Here is an 11,260-nt window from a genome sequence, read left to right as displayed (position 1 = left end):
AAAAACACCTCAGAAATCAACACTGCCCCTCCCCTTTTTTTCTCCATAAAACTGCTTTCTCCATCTTTTTGGTGCTTCCTAATTCTATAGTTTGACCTTAGAGCAAGTACAGAACCTGTGAAGCCACTAACATACTATTTGACTATAAAAGTCACTCGCCTCACTGAGCCACCTCCATTTCTTCATCTGCGAAATGGGCATATAGTAATACATAACCCTACCTACCTCACAGGACTGTTGTGAGGATCAAAGAAAATAATGTATGTGAGAATAAACGGTAAATGACAGTTACTTTGTGTCTGCTTCCAGAGCGGGGAATCTCCAGTCTTAAATCAGATGGACCAGGTATGAATTGGCTCCCGTGGGTACTGGTAGATCCTTGACCACGTCACTGAGCTTCTGCGATTGTTTCCTCACTGGTCAACACCCCTGCCCCAGGCACCTTAAAGGAGTTGGTGGGAATTCCAGCTGGTCCTGGAACACAGCTCAGCGGATGCTCTCTCAGTGGGTAGTTACGGTGGACCACTGTGTGGGCAGAGTTAGCCAACAAGCCTAGAAATGGGCTCCTCACACGTGCTGTGGGGATGTGGGAAAGAGGTCAGTTCTTCCCACAAAGAACTTTGGGGATGGTGGAAAGCGGGTCAGCCATGGACAGAACATGCACGGAATGCACTGAGTGCAGGAGAGGCGTGGGGGGGGGGGGCTCCCAACAGCCACTGCTTGGGGGTGTGGTGGGGACAGGGGGTGCACTCAACCGTCTCTCCAGGCCCACATCACAGGTGAGTGCAGCCAGACGCCCGGCAGAGATGGGAGGGAGGAGGAGCCCAGAGCAGTGTAGCTGGGGCCGCTGCAGTGGAGGGGGGGGGGGGCCTGTTCTGAGCCCCTCGCTCCCAGAGGGAGCTCACCCATAGTCAGCTTAGCTTTACTACTGCCGAGCTTCATCCCTGTCCGCTCTCGGCTCTCTGTTCCCACACATGCAGCAGCGTATGGTCAGGAAAGGGTGCCGACGGGAACTCCAGCACTCCTTGATGACCACTGCACGCGGCCTGCCCCTGCGGGGTCCCTGCATGCTTGAAGGCCAGCAATGGCCTGCCGCCTTAGGTACCATTCTGTGACCTGACACCCTCAGGACCACCAAATGATCCCTCCATTTCTAAGAAAGCCAAGCCTCGTGACCCTGCTCTGCCATCGGGTCCGTGCTCCCTGTGTAGAAGTGGCCATGGAGTCCCTGGCCTACACCACAGTGTTCCACCTCAGTGCCGCCATCCCCACCATGTCTTTTATTAGTCACGATGTAGCCTGAATCAGAGCATTTATTAGAATTTACTCAATTCCAGCTTCCTTTTATGAATTGTTCCCAACAGGCTCTGTCAGTGGGGGGTTAGCCAAGGTCTGCTTGTGGCCAGAGCACCACCCATCCCTTTTCTGGACTGCAGTCTCTTCACACTGACCATCTGTGTCTGCCTAGGTGTCCCGGGGCTCAGGGCTGGTGGCAGTGGTTGGCAGGGAAACAAGGCCCTGTGATCATTTCCCAGAGCAAAAGGGGGGGGGGGGGGGAGCCTTGATAACAAGCCTAGCAAAGGCAGAGACCAGGCTGCTTTCTAGGTCCTAAAGATCCTGGCTTTAACAGCCCCATCTGCCCAGACAGCTGGGTGCCCTCGGTCTCCCTCAGTCACCTTTGGGTCAGTGTGGCAAAGGCCGAGCAGTGGAGGTCACCTAGTGATACTCAAGCAGTCTGGAGACCCTGAGGAGAAAGGTTGGGCAGTGGAAGCCAGAGGATCTCTGAGCACCCACAGCTCCCAGGTCCCACCTGAACCAAAGGGTGACCAATCGGGCTTGGAGAGTGGTTCTGCCAGCCAGTCTCGAACCCTGGGTCGTGATCTGAACCCTGAGTGTCTGACCCTCGCTCGCCCCTGCCCCCGAGTCCCAGAGCATTTCTAACCCTCTGCTGCCATTTCCCAGTTAGCTGGTAGCCTAGAGTACTCCAAGTCACTCTCTGTTATGCCAGGTCCCCCTCACCCTGCCAAGGTCTAGGTTCCCTTTTACTGAGCTGGGTAAAGGCCCAGTTAAGCCCCATTTGAGAACCTCTGGGGATCGATCCAGCTAAAGAACAAAGGGCCCTCTCTCCCCAACCCCAGTGTTGTGTTGAATTTATGCAATAAGTGTCCTTTAGTAACTCCTAGGCTACCCAGCTCCTTCGTATCCACAGTTTCCTTTCCAGAAGCCTAGGATATGTTGTGCTATTTCCCACTTCTGTCTGGGCTGCCCCTTCACCACATGAGCTCCACTTTCTTGACTCCACCAGACAGATGAGTCCCAACCCCCTTGAGCCACCCTATACCTCAGGGAGGTGTTTATCATCAGTTGTTCACCCACAGTGTGGCCTTGCTAAGTAGCCACCCCTCTGGGGCCTTCACCAGTTCCCATGGCACAAGTGTGCTCAGGTGGTTGATTTCAAACCACCCATGTGGGGTCACTGGTAAGCTGGGAAGAGAGGTGCACAGAGTTCTGGAGCCCAGAGTGAGATGTCTCCATCTCTGCCACTCGTTTGATAAGTGAAGGTGCTCTACCTTGCTTTTTTGTTGTTTTGTTTTTGTTTTGTTTTGTTTGTTTGTTTTTCGAGACAAGGTCTCTCCATGTAGTTTTGGTGCCTGTCCTGGCTCTCACTCTGTAGACCTGGCTGGCCTCGAACTCACAGAGATCCGCCTGGCTCTACCTCCCGAGTGCTGGGATTAAAGACATGCGCCACCACCGCCTGGCTCTGCCTTGCTCTTTAAATCAAGTCTGCTCCAACTTTTTTCTGTAGCATAAAAAACAAAAACAAAAACAAAAACAAGTCACTATTTCTATGCTGGCTAGTTTTATAACAACTTGACACAAGATAGAGTTATCTGAGAGGAGGGAACCTCAATTGAGAAAATGCCTCCATAAGACTGGGCTGTAGGGCATTTTCTTAATTAGTGATTGATATGGGAGGGCCCAGCCCACTGTGGGTGGTGCTATCCCTGGGCTGGTGGTCCTGGGGTCTAGAAGAAAGAAGGCTGAGCAAGCCATGGAGAACAAGCCAGTAAGCAGCACTGGTCCATGGCCTCTGCATCAGCTCCTGACTCCAAGTTCCTGCTGTTTGAGGTCCTGTCCTGACTTCCTTTGATGATGAACAGTGATGTGGAAGTATAAGCTGTAAGACAAATGCTAAACAGTCTTATTATTAAAAAAACAAACAAACAAACAGACAACCCAGAGCCAGATATTGGGGTGAAAACTGAGAGATCAGAGAGCAAGCCACAGCCAACCTCACCTTACGAACTCCTCAGCCTCCAGAGAGAGCTACTTCCTGTATACTCACGCCTATATCCTTTCTGTGCTTTGCCATCTTCCTTTTCTCCACCCAGCTACATCATTTCCTCTTTCCACCCAGCTCTATCACTTCCTGTCTATCTGTCCTCCAGATAGAGACCTCCAGATCTCTATGGTTAACTAGCACTGGGATTAAAGGCATGTGCCACCACTCCTGGCTCTGTTCCCAGTGTGGCCTTGAACTCACAAAGATCGGGATGAATCTCTGCCTCCTGAATGCTAGGATTAAAGGTGTGTGCTACCACTGCCTGACCTCCATGTTTAATACAGTGACTGGCTTTTTCCTCTGATCCCCAGATAAGCTTTACTGGGGTACACAAATAAAATATCACCACAGTAAGCCAAATAAACCCTTTTCTCCTCAAGTTGCTTTGCTCAAGGTGTTTCATCGCAGCAACAGTAACCCTGACTAAGACAAGTTCTTTATAGGCAGGCATCAGCTTTCTAAGGGAAGACCTTTGAAAGGTACTCTGGTTGAAGGTAGAAACTTGTCATTGGATCAGTGACCTTATAAAGGAAAATGTAGAGGATGCCCTTGCCCTTTCTACCACATGAGAGCACAGTGAAAAGATGGTCATGTATGAGCCAGGGAATGAGCAGCTAGCTATACTTTGGATGATAAATGTTTCCCAAAGGTCCATGAATTAAAGCCTTGCTTCCCAGGATGGAGCCTTTAAGAGATGAGTGGTGGGAGGTCCTTAGCTCACTGAAAATACTTGTGTGTCTATTTCCCTATATCTGTCTATCTATCTTAGGGTTTTGATTACTGTGAAGAGACATTATGACCACTGCAAATCTTATAAAGGCAAACAATGAATTGGGGCTGGCTTGTAGTTCAGAGGTTTAGTCCACTATCATGGTAGGAGGCATGGTGGTATCTGGGCAGACATGGTGCTGGAGAAGGAGCTGAGAGTTCTACATCTGAATCCACAGGCAGCAGGAAAAGACAGTGAGCCACTAGGCCTGGCTTGAGCTTCTGAAACCTCAAAGCCCACCCCCAGTGACACACTTCCTCTAACAAGGCCACATCTACTCCAACAAGGCCATGCCTTCAAATAGTGTCACTCTCTATGAACCTATGGAGACCATTTTCATTCAAACCATCACACTACCTTCTCTTTCTTCCCGACTTGGGGTGTAACTCCTTGCTCTGACGTGTACTCCTCCCATGATATATTACACTCACCACAGGCCCCACCCAAAAGGAAACCTTTTTTTGGAGACAAGAACTTGCTGTGTAGCCCAGGTTGATCTCTAATTCAACAAAAGCCTAGATTTTCCTCCAAGTAACAATCCTCCTGCCTTACCATCCTAAGTGCCAGGATTACACAACTGTATCACCTCATCCGGTAAAGAAACTCTATTATTGCTGGGGATTGAACCAGGGCTTTGCACATGCTGGCAAATGCTCTAGGCTGCATCCCTGACTACAAAATCAAATCTCTCTTCGTAAGAACCTATAACAGATACTCTTATCATCATGGAAAGCTGATTTAATAATGCATAGTGTCTCAATAGGTACTTAATGTACTGTACCTTGTTCTTGGACTTAGCAGACTCCAAAACTATGAGAAATCAATTTCTACCATTTAGGGACTGTCTCAGGGTACTCAACAAGTACACACAAAGCCCTAGATTCTATCCTCAGCAGCAAAAATGGTTTTTTTTCTACTATTTATAAACCATTCTGTTTATTATATTCTCCCAACCCAACTATGATATTTGTAAGCTCTGTTAAACAATATACCAGTCCCAGGGATGGGCTCTGTGAAATATAAAGTCCACATATCCATCCTTTGGGAAGGCTGCTGGGAAAGAGACACAGGTGAACAAGTATGATGGCTGGTGCTATGGGGCCTCCAGGTAGCATGGACCTCACAGACAGGATGGCCAGCTTAGTGACGCCCCTCAGTGGATATATCACTTCACTGTTTACAAAGCGCTTTCCTTCTTTTTCCTCATTTAACATGCCAAGAGAGGATGCACCAAAAGTGCTTTATTCATAGATGAGGAAACTGAGGAACAGGACGGTAAAATGACTTGCCTGTGGCCACATTGTAAGTAGCACATAATATGCCCTTAGCTAAGATTAAATTTAATTAAATAGCATTTCATTTAAGTGGCCAAGTTGGGGCACAAATCTTCCTGGAAACTGATCTGACACACTGAATCTTCCTTCAAGGTTATGTCCATTCAACTGTGAGGCCCAGAACAGAACAGGCTTCCAATGCCAGGACTCAGATCCAGGCCTTTCCACTGGTGCTCCAAATGACTTTGAGCAAATTTTGTCACTATCCGAGGCCTGAAAGCTTCCTCAGTAAAATGTAACCCAATAGGGATCTGCTCTTCCAGCAAAAAGTCTCTCCTAGCCAGAGCTGGATGGAAACGGAAACATTCCAGCAGAGCACAGAAAATCCATGTTTAGTCCCGTGGAGCTGTCAGACAGGAGACTGGCCTCTTGTGTTTTCAGTGACCCTGTCATCTTGTGGCATGTACCTATAACCAGATGCTAAGTTGATGGGGCCATCGTATAGCTGTATTTTACACTATTTCCCAGTGTGACGCACTGGACTGCGTTAAGTGCTGCTGGGGATAAGTGGCCAGGCAAAATGGAGGTGGCTGATGGTAGGTCCCAGCATGAACCCTCCCATGACTATAGTCAGGAAGCTTTTGTGAGGGTGTGGTTCAGTCTACTGGAACATGATGCCCTCTGCCTCTTTAACAGGAAGCCAGCACACACAAGCAAAGCTCCCTGACCCCGCTTTCCTGAGCAAAACAGGTTCGTTCTTAGTTGACTAATGATAGAGGGGGACCTACAGGGAATTACCAGATGTGACATTTGTTGGCTATTTTTGGCACAAAAGAAAAAACATTATGTTGAAAGCAAACTTGTGACAGGCCACTTAAGATGGAGAGGAATGAGAACTGGCTTTAAGTCAAACAGAGGAAGTCTGGACCCCGGCTCTGCCACACACCCTGATCCAGCAGCACTTGTTCAGTCTCGATGCCCGTGTGTAGCAAACACGAATGAAAATCCCTGCAGTCAGGAGGCTGAGGCAGGAAGGTCATGAGTCTGAGGCCAGCCTGTGCTATATAGTAAGAACTCAAAAAGAAAAAAGAAAAAGAAAAAACCTTTGTCTTATCTACTTCAGACAGTGATGCTAGACCTAGAGGAGAAAGGGCCACGGAGTGTGCAGCTGCCCCCTTCTGCCCTCTTTCGTCTTCTCTCCACGACGGGCAGAGCTGTCTTGAAAGCGAGAATCTCTAGCCCTACACCTCAGCACACTGCCCCCGCTGGGGGGAGGTCCTCAGTCCACATTGGTTGAATGAGTGAATAAATTCCACAGCCTGATCCATGAGAACTTGCCTATCTCACAGCCAGGGAGGGGGGAGCTAAGGCCAGGCTCCGGGACCCCTGACACCCACTCCCCTCTCCCGTACACTATGTGTACATGCAAAGCCCTCTTCATGCTTGGAAGCCTTTCTCTTTTCAACCCCTTGGTCAGTGAGTAGCAGCTTTGAAACAAGAACTCAAACAAGCCGTGGGTTCATTTCATAGGGCCCACTGAAACTCAAGTGGGGCATAAGCAGTGTTTTTTCTTTCTTTCTTTCCCAGCCACAGATTTGGATAGTTCTGCCAGTGATTATCTTCAGTAAACCTGGCCCTTCCCACTCTACTCCTCTGCTGAAACCTGATATTGAATAGCATCAGAATCTTAGGCTCCAGCCAAATATCCCAGCCTGCTCTCTCCCCAGTAGATCTTGCTGCCAAGACCCAGAAAACTGGATATATTATCTTTCATCAATACTAATACATATATTTTTTTCAAATCAGAATAAAACTTAGCCATTAATAGTCTAATTGTCAGTTTCTAGTCTTATAGGGTAGAACATGAAATAAACGTGTGTCTTGAAGTTACTGCAGATGAAGTGAAATCCAGCATGGGCTAGCTAGATCACAGTCACTACAAGTCTGTGCACAGTTTCCCTAGTGGTTTAGGCTTACTTCCTTCTGAATTCACTGTGCCTTATCACTATTCACTCTCCCACCTGGGCCATGAAGCTGACTGACTGTGAGCCATGCAGAGGCCTTCAGGAAAATCCAACCCTGCTGATACTTTATTTGAGGGCTCCAAGGCTCCAGAAAAGTAAGAAAAATTGCCTGCTGTTTTTTAAGCCACCCAGCCTTAACTACCTTGTCATAGAAGCCCTGTAAGCAGAGAGTGAAGGAGGGAAGAGGCTGAGGTAGAATCGTGCACCCCAGTTGTCTGTGTTATAAACCGGACCCAGGACCCAGGACCCAGGACCCAGGACCCAGGACCAGCAAGGCAGAGCCAAAAAAGACATGCCCAGAGCTTCTGTTAATACTCTAGAGCCTGATAAAATCTGTCATGCTTTTTACTTTGCTCTAGAGACTTTCTTGCTGGGCATGGTGGTGCACGTCTTTGGTTCCAGCACTTGTGAGGCAGAGGCAGGCAGATCCCTATGAGTTTGAGGCCAGCCTACAGCTCCAGGATGGCCAGGGCTACACAGAGAAGCTCTGTCTTAATTTTTTTTTCTTTTAAATCCAGACAATCCAGAAAACACTTCCTCTCCAAAGGAAAAAGGAAGGAGAATCTGTTTGGTGAATTTTGTCCAGTTTGACTCAGTGCCCTGCTGGCCCGATCCCCAGCTTGAGTCTGGAGTGTTTTATTCTCATGTTTTTGAGGACTGGGTCAGCAAAATACATCTCAGGATTGTTTGTCGTTTTTCCCTGTTGCCTCACGACTCCAGACAAGATTGCCAAAGCTCATTCTCCCACCAGCACTCTCCAGAAGTCCTCGTGGGGATAAAATGCCAAGATTAATTAAGAGGCTCAAAGATGCTCATAGGCTTTTCCAAATGGCCCGTACCCATGAGGTGGTATGAACGACAGGTCCGAGGGTCTAGCCTTGGCTCTCTCTCACTGACTGTGTAATGTGGACCTGTTGTTTTGCCTCTCGGGACTTGTATCTGAGGGGGAAGCGATGGGGTCAGTCATTCATCCAAAGATCTAAATCGGCCCCTCCCTATTCAAGCCCTGTGCTGAGTGCTGGGGAGACTGAGGCATGAGCCTAGTAGATTGTCTGTTTCAGAAAAATCCTAGACCAAGGTTGAGAGCAACCAGTAAAGAAAACAAGGCAGAGAGAAGAGCACCCCCCCCCTTCCTGGCTGGAGAGCTAGGTGGGGTCAGGAGGGCTGTGCCTGAACTGAACTTTAAGGGCAGAGGAGAGTTTGCTAGAGCCAGAAACTGAGGGAAGACATTCCAGGAGGGACAGGCTCTTGAAAGAAGAACAAAGCCAAGTTTGCCACAGTTATGGGAGAGCAGTGCCCAGAGTGGACAGGGGTCCGGGCAGACCACCTACTTCTAGACCGTCCTCACAGAGTAAGGTCTCGTTAGTCTAGAATACCCCGTGGGAAGACTTCCTGCCTACCCTGTGCCATGTGTGGGTCAAAAGCATCGCCCACCCTCACCCAAAACTCCAGAAAGAGGCCCAGAGACACAGCTAGCCTTCCACTGGCCTCCCTCCCTCAGGCATACATTTCCCATTGATGTTCTCTCTTGGACTCTCAGAATCATCACACAGAATCACCATCACCTCCTCTTAAAGGGAAGCCTTGTCCACCCACAAGGAAGCGACCTTACCTTCTGGCCTCATAGATGCAGTCCTTTTGGATAATGCATGGTACACTACCGTGATATATTTTCCCTGCCTTTTAAATTTTTATTCTTTGACAACTTTATACATGTATCTCCCCATGGCCCTCTCTCATCCCTCTCCATTGAAACCTTTCCTCTTCCCGACAAGCCCCTCCTACCTTGATGCATTTAGTTGTTTTGGACCCAGTAAGCTTAACTGTGGTTGCTTGCATGAGCATGAATGGGGCTTATTTACTGGAATTTGGGCAACTTATCAGAGGCAGCACCACTAAGGAAAATAACAGCCCCTCCCACCTAACTTCTTTCAGTGTTAGCACAAATTTTAACAAGCTAGTTGATCACACTCTCTCCAAAAACATACATGCGTTTATATTTATCATATTCCCTTGCTTCCTTAGAGCAACTATGGTCATATGACCGAAGAATGACGTGGAGCTTTCAAGGTGGTTCAGCAGGTGAAGGCATCTGCTGCCAAGCCTGATGATCTGAGTTCTATTCCTGAGAAGAGAACTGACTCCAGCAAGTTGTCCACTGATCTCCACACATTTGCCATAGCATCTACTGTGTGGGGCCATCCCACCCCCACTTTTCCCCAGAGTACTTTTGAGTAGGAGCAGCAGGAAATATTAGATAGAAGCATAGAGGGGAGAGAAACAGAAAATACAGGATAGCCTCAGGAGGGGCGGGATCCTCATCCATCGGGCCCTGACTGTCTCTGCCCAAGGGTTTTTAAAGGAATGCCAAGGGGTGGAGCAGAAGACCTCCCCCCCAGCACAGCCAAATACAGACCATCTTAGAAGCCTGGTACTCAGGCCCATGGTCCAATCACTCTCTTTATGCAGACCTGCTAGGTAAAGCCACTAGGAAACCTAAATGGGCTCCAACAATACACACACACACACACACACACACACACACACACACACACACACACACGATCAATACATACATACATACATACATACATACATACATAGATGATAGATGTCAAACTTTTCTGAGAAATGTTCCTACTTACAGAATATGACTCTCTTCATCCCTCCCTTCTTTCTGCTACCAGAAATGTCAGGAGTGTGACAGGAGCAGTCATCAGAGACCACAATATGAAAAATACTCAGGATGGTGAAGAGGAATCTGTGTTGTTGACATCATGGCATGCTGGACCATGGCTACATCTACACATTTTTCAATGAGAGAGAATAAATACTGTCTTAGTAAGTTTGAGCTGCTATAATAAAAATAACATAGATTAAGTAACTTAAGCAATACATGCTTATTTCTCATAGTTCTGAAGGTTGAGAAGTCTAAGATCTGGGTGTGGTATCTGACAGATGTGTGGTATCTGGTGAGGCCTCACTTTGGATCTGCATACACCACCCATCCACTAATCTCATCATGCAGGTTCCACTCTCACTACCTAACTACATCCCAAAGGCCTCATTTCCAAAAACAATGACCATGTAGATTAAGTCTTAACATAGGAAATTTGGCCTAGGGTGCAAACTTCCAGTCCATGACTTCGTGGTAATGAAGGGGTGGACCTTGGAATAGTGTGTCATCTTGCAATACAAGACTGGAGAGGGGATATTTGAGACATAGACAGTTTCATTAAAATTCCAGCATTCAAAGGGCTGAGGCAGGAGGAGGCCATTTATGTGCTTCAGTAGTAACTCCCAGCCTAGCCTGAGCTACAAAGTGAGACCCTGTCACAAATAATAATAATAGTAATAATAATAAATAATAAGATGATGACGATGGAGAAGAAGGGAAGGAAGGAGAGAAGATGATGATCCTGCCAAGCTCAACAGCAGATGTCCAGTGCTTGCTCCTCTGTTCCATAAAGTGTGAAATCTAGAACCAAGTACAATACATGGCTCCTCCTTAGAATATTCTAAAGACTCCAGGTCCAGGTCTTCTCAAAAGAGACTCCTATTGAGGAAAATGTTTCCATTGCACAGAAATTGCTGTTGTACCCCATCCCTACACTTCAATGTCACCATAAATGCCAGTGCCATTGTTGACACCATTCAAGCCAGGACTACTGGTCGTTCTTCACAGCGGGATAACTTCCTGCTTTTACCCTTGACTCTTTTCTACCTTGTGGACCCCTAAGGCCCCAGCACTATCTGCTAGCTGGGCCCAGGAAAGTATAAGACCTTTGTACATTAACTTCATTCATTCCAATGTGTCAAATCATCCTGATTCTTCAAGATCTAGTTCAGA

Source organism: Peromyscus eremicus, chromosome 1, assembly GCF_949786415.1.
Source record: "Peromyscus eremicus chromosome 1, PerEre_H2_v1, whole genome shotgun sequence".
NCBI lineage: Eukaryota > Metazoa > Chordata > Mammalia > Rodentia > Cricetidae > Peromyscus > Peromyscus eremicus.
This window is presented reverse-complemented; position numbering follows the sequence as displayed.